Consider the following 14629-nt stretch of genomic DNA (forward strand, 5'->3'; position numbering starts at 1 on the left):
GATGACCCATATTTTCTGTTCAGAACACCTCCACATAGGAAAATAGGATTTGTCATGCTGGATTAGAGCACTGCTCTATTACATGTGAAATGCTGATTCCAGCAAGAGTCAAATAGTTCTTGCATCAGACGCAAGCAAAAATTTCCAAAACAGGTTGTCAGACTTGCTGTGCTTTCAACAGCAGCCAAAAGTCCATCTGGAGCTGCACTTCACTGACTCCCATTTTAGATGGAAGATATTTTATTCGAGAACTTTAAAAGTTGCTAAGAAAGTAGATCTTAAAAGCTCTCATCACAAAAAAAGAATTTTGTAACTATGTATGGTGACAGATGTTAACTAGACTTATTGTGGGGATCATTTCACAATGTATACAATTATTGAATCATTATGCTGTACACATGAAGCTAATATAATGTTATATGTCAATTATACCTCAATAAAAAGACATTGAAACACCTATTTTATGAGGATCTGTGTACAGGATGAGAGAGCGTGTAGACCCAAATCAGCCATGGGTCAAAGGTGATAAAACAAAAGAAATTAAAAATGATTTCAAACCAAATGAAAATTAAAACTCCACAGAACACAAGTGATAGGATATATTGACAGGTGTTTAGAATAAAAAATATAGCACTAAATGCTTTTATATGAAAACAACAGAGTTCTAAAATCACAGATTATGCTTCCACGTTAAGAAGATAGAAAAGTGTAAAATTAAATCCAAAATATGTAGAAGGAAGGAAATAAAGATAAGAGTGAAAGTAAATTACATAGAAAATGACAACAATATAGAAAAATCAATAAAATATAAATGTTTTTTAAAGATTAGTAAAATTTATAAACCTGCAATAGATTTATCATAAAAATATAGGCATAATATCAAGAATGAATGAAGCTACATGGCTATGGGAGCTAAAAAAATGGATAATGAGGAAATATTACAAGGATAATTAAGAAATATTATGAGCCACTTTATACCAATAAAACTGACAAAATAAATGAACAAATCCTTTGAAAGACACAAATTTCTAAAACTGATCCTGAAAGAAACAGCACATCTGAATACCCCTATATAACTAAAGAAATTGGATTGTAACTGAAATTCCCCTCAAAAGGAAAACTACAACCCTCACTATTAATTCTATTAAAAATCTAACAAAGTTATAACAGTCCTAAAACTCTTTTAGAAAATAGAAAAGGAGAGAACTTCCCAAGCTATTTTTTGAGGTCAGCATTACCCTAATACCAAAACCAGATGAAGACATTAGAAGACAAAGTAATCACAAACCAATATGCCTTATTAATCATATTTACTGTTATTATGCCCATTTTACTAAGGAAACTATGGCTTAGAGACCACAGAGCTAGTAAGTGGCAGAGTGGTGGCTAGAACTCAAGCATCCATACTTTTCATTACTAAACACATGCCTACAAGGAATTGCCCACCTTTTCTACCAGAAGCTGTGAGTTCTAGTCCCTGTCAGATTCCAGACCTGACCGCCTGTAAAATTACTACTTCAACAAATAGTACTTCAGCAAATTGATACACTTTGTAGGATAATTGTTTTGATTGGATATAGGAGTGCTTAGGGTTCCCTACAAAACCCAGAAGTCTTACCATAAATACATATTTAGTTGCAGTTACAGATTCTAGCATCCCTTATTTTGATTACCAGTTTTTAAAGGCATTGGAAGATTAAAAGTTTCACATGCAAAAAATGCAAGTATTTTAACAATCCTTGGCAAGAATAATAGAAACCAGACTTGGAGAAAAGTTTAGAGAGCAACTAGCTTATCCACTCTATTCAATAATCCCACGAGGCAATTCTGCTCTAACATTTAAAGCAGGTAGCTTTGTTTCACCACTGTCGATTCTGAAATTTTATGTCACAGTTTTAATCAAAAAGTGAAGGTTATCTGAACTGTTAGCTTTATGCCATGTCTTGATTATGCCAACATGTTTCTTACCACCTGGTCTGTACACATGATCAGTGAAGAAATGAAGATCACCTTAAAACTGTCAAGGAAATATAATTAATAACATTTTCCATGCCTGTTATATGATTTGATACTTAGCTCTGTGAATTTGCCAGATTGGTTACATTTTGCTCCATTTTACAGGAAAATAAACAGAGACCCAGAGATATTAAATGACTTGTTTGTCCAGGATCACATAACCAGGAAGGAGCAAAAAATATGGCAAAACTCAGTTTTTTAACATTAAAATTCTTATTCAGCAATGTATACTTTTTGGCTCAATTTGATGTAAAAATGTCTCAAGTGTTTCTTTTCCAATAAATAAATTATTCTGGGTATGTTTGCAGAGGGCTCATAATTTACATTTCAAACACTGAACATGAAGTAAGGCATCAACAGAGGAAGGTTATCATGTTAACTGACACTTCCTCAGAATCCATGACAGAGTCAGCATTAATATAATATCTAAGTAGTCAGTGAAAGGGTAAATTTCTGGTCACTGTTCTTATGTTTAGAAAAAGTCCGGTGTGAGATAATGCTTGCTACATTGCTACTTCTGACTTTTAATGTTAAGTATTATGAACCAACTTTTGAATTTGAGTTATGAGTAATAGGTTACATACTTTCTAACTGCCATGAACACTAAAGGTACAGATGTATAATTTTACTGTTTGTAAAGACATCAACATACACTAAGAGTATACATATTGGCAAAGAAGTAACCGTTTTTCTACAAAAGAAGAACTATGAAGTGGAAATATCTCTGCAATATCTAGATGCATGGAGAAAATTGTATTTTCTACCTAAAATTAACAGCTTTTACAAAAGTCCTAAAAACAATTAGGCTAAGTGAAATAAGCCAGACACAAAAGGACAAATATTGCATAATTCCACTGACATGAAATATCTAGGTAGATTCATACAGACAGAAGTAGATTAGAGGTTGCCAAGGGTTGAGGGAGTGGGTAGGGAATGGGGAGTTATTGCTTATGGTCAACAGAGTTTCTGTTTGGGGTGATGAAGACATTTAAAAAAATAGATAAAGGTGAGAGTTTAAAACATTGTGAATGTACTTAATGCCAATAAATTGTGTACTGAAAAAATGAAAAAAAAAAAAGATGTCCTGAATAAATTACAAAACAATCTTCTAAAAGTTAACATAACACAAGTTGGCTAGATGTACTCCATTTTTTGATACCCCACTCAGCATATTTTTGGTTTTTTTCATATTTCTGGAAGCAAGCTGGGGAACCTATCTGGTTGCAGCTGAATCTCAGAAATAACCAATAGGCAAAAGGAGTCTTTCTATGCAAATCTAACCCATTCCAGACACATGAAATAATGATCACTGCTGTAGCATTTAAATGAGTAGTTTAAAAACTATAAAAGTGTATTTAATAACTTGATTTAACCATTCATTATTTAATTATTAAAACAATAATAACCCATTCATTCAAGTAGTAAATATTTTTGAGGATTATTATATGGAAGGCACTATAAGAGAATCAAAGAAGTATAGGACATTTATCTTAGCCTCAAAAGAGTTTACAAAAGGAGAAGAGATTTGTCAATTTACATCAGTTACCATAACATAAGACAGGATGTGATTAGAGGCTACGTACAGCAGAGGGAGGGGCCCCTTGATCAATAGTGAGCAGGGCAGGCTTGCTGAGCGACTTTGACATTGCATCTTTTAGGATAAGCAGATTTCATTAGACAAAAATAGAAGGGAATCCAGAAAACGGCATTTTAAAAAAAGGTTTGCCGGGCTTCCCTGGTGGCGCAGTGGTTGAGAGTCCGCCTGCCAATGCAGGCGACACGGGTTCGTGCCCCGGTCCGGGAAGATCCCACATGCCGCGGAGCGGCTGGGCCCGTGAGCCATGGCCGCTGGGCCTGCGCGTCCGGAGCCTGCGCGTCCGGAGCCTGCGCTCTGCAATGGGAGAGGCCACAACAGTGAGAGGCCCGCGTACCACTAAAAAAAAAATAAAAAAAGATTTGCCTGAAAAAGGTGGAATAGCAATAAGGCATTTTTGAAGAATAGACAGCATAATAATTTCCTGGACCATTATTCATAATGTAATAAATATACTATATAATATATAATAATAAAATCACACAATGATTTGTTAAATGTATGATTTACCTTAAAACATAATGATTTTTTGGCAGATATTACTAATTTAAACTCATGTCCTGACCCAACTTTTTACAAGCAAGGCATTAAATCTGTACCTGAAAAATGTAATTATAATTTTAATTACAAAGTCTTACTCAAATAGTATGTGGTTCACTACTGATGCTGTGTATGTAAGCAGTCAGATGTGTCAAATCACCGTCTTTCTACTACTGCTGCATCCCTGACAGGCCTACAAAGTGTCTTCAAACTGTGAAAGCTTCCAATTTCCTCATAAACATGCTCAAATTAGAAGTATTTCAAAGAAAGCAGCAATTTTATCAAGGATAAATGAATATGAATCAAGATACATTCTATCTTCAAATGCCACAAAACAAATATTTATCTTGATTTAAAAGAATCAAACTCTACAGTCATTTTTCATGGTGAAGATAATTACTCATATTACATTTTGACATTAAAGGAAAATACAAAATTACTGGGGACCATTATTAGGCATATAAGTGAACATAAGCTAGTTTAGGTCTGAAACCTCTGTGTAATCCCTTGGTACCTCCTGACTTTGATGGGCATTTCTCCCCACCAGAGGCAGAATGCAGCACTGGGTCCCATCCATGCCTGCCCTGCCCCTCCTTTAGCCTGACATTTATGAATCTGAGCTTCTGACCTAAGACTCAACATTCTTTTTTTTTTCTTTTTTAGATTCATGTATATGTATAGCTGAATCACTTTGCTGTACACCTGAAACTAACACAGCATTGTTAATCAACTATAGTCCAATATAAGATAAAAAGTTAAAAAAAAAAAAGACTCAACGTTCCCTCATTCTACCCTCTCTCCCTTTCTCTACTAGAAGAAAATTATAATGAGGATTATTATACAGCCTTCTCTCTCCTGAGTTACTCATTCCAATTAAAAATGCCTTAGACCTCAAGTTCAACCTTTTGTGTCATATACCCCTTTAGCATTCTGATGGAGTCCACGAACCCCTTCCCAGAATAATATTTTTAAATGCAGAGTGTTACAAGGAAGCCAGTTATATTGAAATCCTATTATTAAAATAAAAGTCTGATATAATAATGCATGTTTCTTTATTAACCTATTAAATAGCAATATCTGGTGAGATGCCTAATAATGCCATATTTTCAAAGAAATGATGAGTGTAAATGATATTTTTGAAGTACTGCAATAACTTTAATATGCCAGAAAAATACTACATTGCTTCTGATGATAAAGTCACCGATATTTCTAATTCTACTGTGGTTTGTTGCCTATATTCAAAATTAATGAAACTGCTAACTTTGAGTGAGATGTTAGTGAAAGTGAAGATGTAGTTTTGTTCTTCCACCCCAGTTCCTGGATTCCTCTAATCCTTTCTCTGCACCCCAGGTCAACCCTTGCTTTAATGATGTAAAATGAGGCATTTGTGCACTATGACAGTTGAGAAGCAGCAAAGTGTCTTCTGAAGACATGACTTTTATAATCAGTGAGACTCAAATTTCAACCCAGGATATGCCATTTACCAAGTCCCATTACACAGTGAGTAAAGGACTTGTCACCCTGTGGTTGTCCCCTGTCCCCTCCAGTTGAAGCCAACTCCTGGACATGGACAAGAGGTCTACCAGGATTTCTCCAGTCTCGTGTAACCTGGCATAGACCACAGCTTCTAGAACTATCTCAGCTGAGTCTAAAGAACATGACCTTTTTTTGTACTCCCCTCATGTAGTACCTTATTTATCTCTCTCCTTTGGCACTTCTCTCTGTGACTTGTGTATGTATTTAGAGGACAACTTGTCCTTTAAAATGTAAAAGCTGGTTTGTTTGTCACACCACATTCAGTCTAATAACTGAATGTGTAAGAGCTCTGCATAGTTTCCCAGGGCATGTTTTCTCACAGTTTCTTCTGCCCAGTCTCTCTTGCTGGTGACCTCCTAGCCCCTTGTGTATCTCATCCTCTCTCCTTCTTTTTAGTGGAGAGATTGAAAGTGGAGAACTGGTCACTTTTTTCACACTCCTCCTCTTTCGCCCACCCTCCTAAAAGAGAATATCAACAATGCCCACAGGGCATTTTGTGAGCTGACTCGAGGATGCTTTAGGGCAATGGAGGGGCTGACGTCAGCACTTTGCTCCCCCGTCCCACTTTAAGTCCCCTCCTGGCAGCTCTGCTTTCCCAGACCTTAGCAACCTTGGGCTCTGCTACAAAACTCTTTCCCTTTCCTGGTATTGGGCTGAGTAATTGAGCTCTTTACCACCTAATGTGTGCAGAGTTTATTTTTTTAGATCCAAAGACTTTCAGGTCTCCTCTAGCAAAGGGACCGTGTCTTCCTTTTACAGCAAAGAAGAATCGGCAGAGACATTTCTGTTCCCCTTCCTCCACCAGCCTCTGGGTGGGAAAAAGAGCCCTAGGGAGATTTCTTCTCTCACTGATGCAAATTTTGCCACTTACCTTGGAACAAACGTAGTGATAGGTAGAGTAAGTTTCGGTTTGAAATAACGGATTGCTCTGTGGCGCTGGCGTGACAGCTATTCGGTGTAGCATTTATCTCTCTCACTGTAGTAGCAGCTCCTTGAGGAGAGAGTTAAGGACTTTGCAATACACACGCTCCTCCTCACTGCATAGCAAGATGCTTTGCACATAGGATTTCTTGTGAGGCGGTGGGAGAGGGATGAACGAACGAATGGATGACGAGAGAGAGGATATTGCAGTATTGCAGATTCTCTCTATGCACTTAAATGTTTCATTAGTGGTATATGTGAGCAGTAGTTTGGATGAGCAGAGTCCAAGTGATTTATAAGCCAGTAATGTGGTCTGTATGAGCGCCTAAGTGAATCGCCTCTTAATATTTATATTGAAACGGTAAGTATGTATGGAGAGCTATTAGGAAAAATAATCAAGATGTAAAATCATACTGAACCCTTGTAGTACAAAGGATCTAAATAGAGCTCCCTGCTTTCTGATGAAGTATAACAAAGTGATCAAGTTCATGGGATTTAGAGTTAAGCAAACCCAGGTACAAATCCTGACCTGTCACATACGAGGCATGTAACTTTGCCAAATTCCTTAGCCCCATTTTTTTCACCAGTAAAATAAGTATCATTAAAGAAGAGGATTTGGGGAGAATTAAAAGAGAGATAGTATATATAAAGCCCCTAGGTCACTTAACATAATGTTTGCTATATTAATCAGGAAAACATAATAAGCTACTTATAATAATTGCCATGACTATTACTATTAAAAGGAAGTAATAATAACTAGACCACATGATGCTGAGGAATGTCCTGGGTACCAATCTAAGAATTTCTTTAGCTTCAGCTCACAAAACTTGTTAATCCTCTGGTACTCTTTGAAGTCATACGGAATGTTTTAATTGTCCCTTGTTAAAATTATCTTCAGCTGTGTTCAGGAGGCACAAACCAAGCCAGAGGAGATCTCTGTAGTTCAATGAGATCAAAAGAAAAAAAAATTCCATTATGTTATTAGTGAACACAGTTGTCAGGTCAGCCCTAATGTAATCCAATCCATGGCACACTTACACATACTGTATTCTAAATTGTGAAGGGGAGCTGAGTAGACAGTTCATTAGAGCTTTTTTGCCTACCATTGGGAACATGTATAGACAAATTATTTCAGTGATTCCTTTAACTGTCTCAAAATGATATCAGAAAAATGTGGGAACTTTCTCATACTGTTCTATGAGAAATGATTTCATTCGGTGAGTGGGCTGTGCTTTGATAACAGGCTGTTCCAAACATCACTGGCTTTCAACAATGCTGTGTGATTTTCACTGGGAATCAGCCATCTTTTTCTCTTCCAGTGTTTGTGATTGTCAGAGCTGTGGTGACTAGTATTTATGGGCCTGATTGAGGTTTCTCTGGGCTTCAGGATGCTAACTCCCTCCACTTTGTCCCTTTGTGCAAAGGTCTTATCAACAACTGTGTGGACCCTTTTAGCTCCATATAAATCCTGAATCCTGTGAGAAACAGAACTTCAACAAAGTGCAAATTGGATCCCATGCTGTTCTGTCTCCTCACATTTATGGGTAATCAATGTCCATGTAGTCGTGTTCTCTAATGCATAGTGTCTGCCTCATTACATAAAGTGGAGAATATTTTGTTTGAATGTTAATAGCATTTATTAAACTAGTTCTGGTTTCACAAAGCTAGAAAGGCAATTTTTAAACACAGAAAAAGAAAAATTTATCATCGCCAATACATACAATTCCTTTCCTTTCCTACCAGAAACATAAAAAGCCTATATTCCTAAATAAATAGAGTCTTAAGTGTAACCATCCCCAGGAAATCTCTGTATCAAAGTGTAGAAGAGATGGAATAAAGGAAAGAAGCTGTATTTGGCAATATGTATATCTTCTTTGGAGAAATGTCTATTGCAGCTCTATTTACAATAGCCAGGACATGGAAGCAACCTAAGTGTCCATCGACAGATGAATGGATAAAGAAGATGTGGCACATATATACAATGGAATATTACTCAGCCATAAAAAGAAATGAAATTGAGTTATTTGTAGTGAGGTGGATGGACCTAGAGTCTGTCATACAGAGTGAAGTAAGTCAGAAGGAGAAAAACAAATACCGTATGCTAACACATATATATGGAATCTAAGAAAAAAAATGTCATGAAGAGACTAGGTGTAGGACGGGAATAAAACACAGACCTACCAGAGCATGGACTTGAGGATATGGGCAGGGGGAAGGGTAAGCTGTGACAAAGTGAGAGAGTGGCATGGACATATATACACTACCAAACGTAAAATAGATAGCTAGTGGGAAGCAGCCGCATAGCACAGGGAGATCAGCTCTGTGCTTTGTGACCACCTAGAGGGGTGGGAGGGAGGGAGATGAAAGAGGGAAGAGATATGGGAACATATGTATATGTATAACTGATTCACTTTGTTATAAAGCAGAAACTAACACACCATTGTAAGGCAATTATACTCCAATAAAGATGTTAAAAAAAAAAGAAGAAGCTGTATTTGGAAGGTAGATGAAAACTTCTGTAAGCGGCCAGCTTCTTCCTGTTAATAGTGTTTCTACGAGTCTTTTTGCTGTTTTTCTTTTCCTTTAGGAGCAACATTGAATTTGATTCTTTTCTAGCCCTAGATGTCCCTACATTTTATGAGGCCAGTATCAGCTTGATACTAAAGCCAGACAAAGCATGACAAGAAAACTACAGACCAATATCTTTGATGATCATACATGCAAAAATTCTCAACATCCAATAAGCACTCGGTGAAAGAACATTCGAGTGTAGAGAGATCAGAACTGGATTTGAGGGATGGACCACAGAGAATGTGGGAAGAAATCTGCCCAATGGCTAATAAAAGAAGAAAAGCGGGCTTCCCTGGTGGCGCAGTGGTTGAGAGTCCGCCTGCCGATGCAGGGGACACGGGTTCGTTCCCCGGTCTGGGAAGATCCCACATGCCGCGGAACAGCTGGGTCCGTGAGCCATGGCCGCTGAGCCTGCGCGTCCGGAGCCTGTGCTCCGCAACGGGAGAGGCCACAACAGTGAGAGGCCCGCGTACCTCAAAAAAAAAAAAAAGAAAAGAAAAGGGTCTTCCATCTTGGCACATGGACAGATGAGAAATAAGATGAGGCAGTGAGAAGCAATGTGAGTTTACACATCCCTTTACATGCTTTTCCATTAAGTGTTCATGTTTCCATGGGAACAAATAAGAGATGACAAATGGGAATAGGTGAAGCTATATAGCCTATGCATTAACTTAGGTTATCTCAGTAAACAACGAATTATATTTGATACTATACAACATATAATGCTGAAATGCATTACAGTATCATGGTTTGTCAATAGGTGTAATTTTTTAAAAATAAGAACAGCCCAAATCAATTTCACCCAGGCCATCAATATTTGCTAAAATTAAATATCCATTGGTTTCTGATAGAGTTCCTAGCTACCCCCTTTCCCATACTGCCTCTCTAAAAATGATGTATTTAAATATTCAGATGAAGTCCTTAAGGTTAGGGAATAAGGAGAATGAATACATTTGGGGGATAGTCTCAGATTTGTTTGAAACAGACTCAATTTCAAATATTTAATCCTGTAGTCACTCCATGAATTACCATTTGAGTTGGCAAAATATAATCAGCCGAATGAGTCAAAGACACAGAAATGAGTGGGGGTGGGAGGGGGTGGAGAATAGTCAAATAGTTAAGCTACTGGGGTTTTTTGGGGGGCTGAGCAGCAGACAATGTGAGACTGCACATCTCCCTGTCCACTCACCATGTTTCTTTTCCTTCCTCATTTATTCCCTTTCCTTCACTTTGGGTCCTTTCTTTTCTTACTTTTTTCTAGTATCTTTTTATTTCTTCCTTATCTCCTGTCACTTCTTTTTTTCCTCTTTTTTCTACTTTTTATTAGAGTTTCTATTTTTTTATGAGACCTAAGAAACCCGAATTTTAAATTTAGAATTAATAAAATTTAACTTTCAATTTTTTATTTGTATAGTAGAATTTTCTCTTTGATCTTAAGGATTTTAAGAAACATAGAGGAATGAATGCTTTATAGTTTCTCTCTTCTTCTCTATTCCCATTTTCTCTGATCCACTCTTTACTCCCAAGACTGACTCACAATAAATTCTAACTGAAGTTATTTCAATTTCTTTTTAAGTGAAACCAAGTTTTTTGATATGTAAGCCCGCAATTAATCTGAGGGATTCTCATTCTTTTAGATTAATTTTATCCCTAAACAGAAATTACCTGGAATCAAGTATAATCCTGAAAAAATTTTATCTTCATGGCAGAATAATAAATCAACAAATGGAAGATTGTTAATTGGTAGTTTTTATCTTTTAGCTCAAGACCTCAAAATTGAAATCAAATAGGAGTATTTAAAGAACTCCCAAAGTTTTTTTTTTCTCATAGGCTAATTAATTTTGCTCTAATCAGTCCTTACATTTAAATACATTTCAAAATAATTCCTTTTCTTCTGTTTGAAATAGATAATGTTCCCTTGCCTCATAAAAATATTTACATTTCAAAACACAATATGGGGTATTTGCCTGCAGTTTCTTATAGTAACAATCCATTTTCTCTTATTTTTTTCCTTTGAGAAATAGACTTTTGTTTTATGGAGGATGCATTGCTCAAACAAAAGGAAATTTACATTATTTTTTAGTACTTTGAAAGCCACTTCTCCTCACAATGTCCCAAAATAATATGGAAAAATGAGTTGTTGTCTTCATTTTATAGAAGAGCACACTAAATTCCAAGAAGGTTAAGTGACTTGTTAGAAGGTAGATATCAGGGAGTATAGTACAGAGATTTATAATTCCTAAACAAGTATTTTATAAAATCTTATTTCCTCTTAACTCTTAAAAGCAATGTCAAACGTATAGTGCTAAAGTTCTGTTATTTTTTTTCCTTCTGGCATGGTTCTTTTTGATCCATACCTATAATAAACATATAAAGGATATCATATCACACTAGTCCAACAAAAGAGGCAAAAGAGATAAACATCTCCTTGGTAGAGGGGACTTAAGTTTCCTGTAGTAGGATACACTGGAAAACATACGAATCACTTGGAATCTCTTTTGATATTCAGCTTATAAAATCAATACAGTAATTAATTGGAACATAGGCATTTACAGAGTATTGGAAAAACTGAAAATAAATAAGCAGATTAAGATGCAGTTAAACATGCAGTCATTTTTCAGAATGCCTTGCTTCTTCATATTTTTCTGAATTCTTAGTTTCTGCCAATAAAATCCATCTTAGCTAGTTTAAGCAAAAGAGAGTTTATGGATCCACATTAGAAGCTCCAAGAATTATTAGGCTCTGAACTCCAATGTCAGAATATCTCCAACTCCAGAACTGGCCTGAAAAGTTAGCTTTAGACACTAATGACGTCAGAACAATAGCTCTGCCACAGTTGAGATTCTTAATTTGAGATGCTGTCACATTATCCACTGCCAGTCCCAGAAACACCATGCTGAACTGGCTTGGTGAGGAGTCTGTCCGTATTGTCAACCAGAAACAAGAGTCAACAAAGTACATTTTCCATGTTGAGCTGTTTCTTCACTTGGCTCAACTCCAAACCAGAATTTGGGGAGGTTTTGTTTCACTGTAGGAAGGTAGATCATCTATCTGACCCTAGTGGAAGGGAAGGTGGGGAAGACAGCTGGATGCATTCTGTCTTGGGGAGGCAGCATTCAATAAAGCTATGGAAATGTGGAGACATGTTTAAAAGATTTTAGACATCTCTGAATGACAGATGGTTTGTAGACATATTTAGAACAAAAAGAAAAAATTAAACACTAACCATCCACTAAGTTTTTTTTTTCATACAGATCACCCATAGTTCTTTGGTTCTCAGATATTTCCTTGGGAAGAAGTTCTGAAGCATGTTTAATTTTAAAAATGTAAAGTTAACGGTGTTCACATGTTTTAGTTGTAGTTGTTTGGAAATGAAATCAAAGTAAACTTCTAAAATTATGTTCTTTAAAGAGTCAAAGTATCTCTGGGATTAGTTGAAAAAAATCTGTTTGAAAGTGATATGGTTAATGAAGCATGCTACTTTCTATACTTTTAGAGCTGAACTTTTCATAGACTCCAGGACAATGTTAAACTTTATTTGCTTTCCTTTAATATAGGCTTCTGAGATTTCATATCTTATTTGTAAAACTTTATCAAATGCTGTTATTTCCAGATAGCTTGTTTTAGAAGTCATCCTTCATCAATAAAGAGATACTATTTTGTCTTGGCTAATTAATCTAATCTGTATCTCATCTTTTCTCTCTTTCTTACAGATGGGTGTGAGCTACAAAATGTTAAATAACCAGAAAAAGGGGAGAACATTATCATCCAGATATTGTGACCATGAGATTATACCAGCAAAATCTTATTTTGCTAGTATATCTGCAACATCTGACAAGCAGAGTATATTTACTGACTTGCCCATTTATACACTGTAGTCTAGTTTTGACTCCATCATTCGATGAATAACATTGAACAAATCATTTAAATTTTATATGTTGTATTTTTCCACAGTGGCAACAGGTAAAACTGATAATACATGACTCATCCTTCCCAAGAATATTGATGATGGAATTGATAGCATATGTCCTTGTTCTGTACAAGTTTTCTAGGAAATGTATGAGATAGATATTAAACTGTGGTCATCTTTGAATTGGAGAAGAAATCCAATGTTATTTTTTAAAACCATCTTCCATATCTTTCTTTTTAATTTTTTAATTGAAATATAGTTGATTTACAATGTTCTGGTGTACAGCAAAGTGATTCAGATATGTGTATATATATATATATATATATATTCTTTTTTGTTATAGGTTATTACAAGATACCAATCTTCTGTGTTTCCTTCACCTTTGCATCCTTTCCCTCTTTACTAGGTAACAGCACTCTGCTGTTTGGGGAGATATTCTCTTCCTCTGCTTCTCCTGTGTGCTTCTGGAAGGACTTTCATACACAGAATCTCATTCCCCTGGCCAAAGGTGAGAAAATATACTTCAGCCAAGCTCACTACAGTTTTCTACATCATTGACTCTAGTCAAGCATCTAAGAGTTTGAGATATAATTGACGCTAAGTCAATGAGACTCATGTACACTGAAAGAGACAGTCTTTCTTTTCTTCAGGACAATGCTTCTCTCAAAATTTAGCATACTTCAGTATTAACTGGACAGTATGTATGTTAAGGCACAGACTGAGGATAGAAAGCCCAGATCCAGAGTTTCTGAGTCAGTAGGTCTGGGATGTGACCATGGCATTTGCATTTCTAACAAGTTCCTAGGTGTTGCTGATGCTGCTGGTCCAGCATCAGCAACTATGAAAACCACTTCTCTGGAGTCACTTAGTTAAGATGATATCAGCCTAAAACCACCAGTGACGGCTTCCCTTACTATGTGGATAAAGTTTGCTCATTTTTAAAATGGTATGTGAGAAGGTCAAAGCCCAAGAGGTAGAGAAGAAGAGAACAATGAAGATGAAGATATGAGATAGAGAATGGTGAGCTCACCATTTAGGGTCTGGATCCAGTTGACCTGTTGACTGGCTCCATCTCTATTTTTCCCCAGTTCTATGACTCAATAAATGTTCTATCCATCTGATTCTAATTTGAGATGGTCTTCTATTTTTTGAAAACAAAAATTTCATGTGGTCAGTTTCCAACAATAAAGGAAAATTTATTTTGATGGCATTATGTAATGATCTAAGTTTCATTTAAAAATATCCCCCCCAAATGTACAGTACTGTGGCCATGTTTAATTCTGCAGGAAGAAGATGTAAATCTTTTGTACCAAAGTTTTTAAAACAGTTTTCCCATTTTCATGTGTCATACATTAGAATATATTAGTACAGAGGATCATGTGCCTTGGTGAATTGGTTCCTTAAGAAATAGCTACACATAATTATTTGAATTACCATTAAAAATTATATTTAATTTCAGCACAGCTTTTTCTCTGCTCATCATTCTCAGTTGGGTTTTAAAATAGTTCATCAACAGAGTTCAAATTATAATAATATAGGGG

Source organism: Kogia breviceps, chromosome 10 (genome assembly GCF_026419965.1).
Source record: "Kogia breviceps isolate mKogBre1 chromosome 10, mKogBre1 haplotype 1, whole genome shotgun sequence".
In the NCBI taxonomy this organism is placed as follows: Eukaryota; Metazoa; Chordata; class Mammalia; order Artiodactyla; family Physeteridae; genus Kogia; species Kogia breviceps.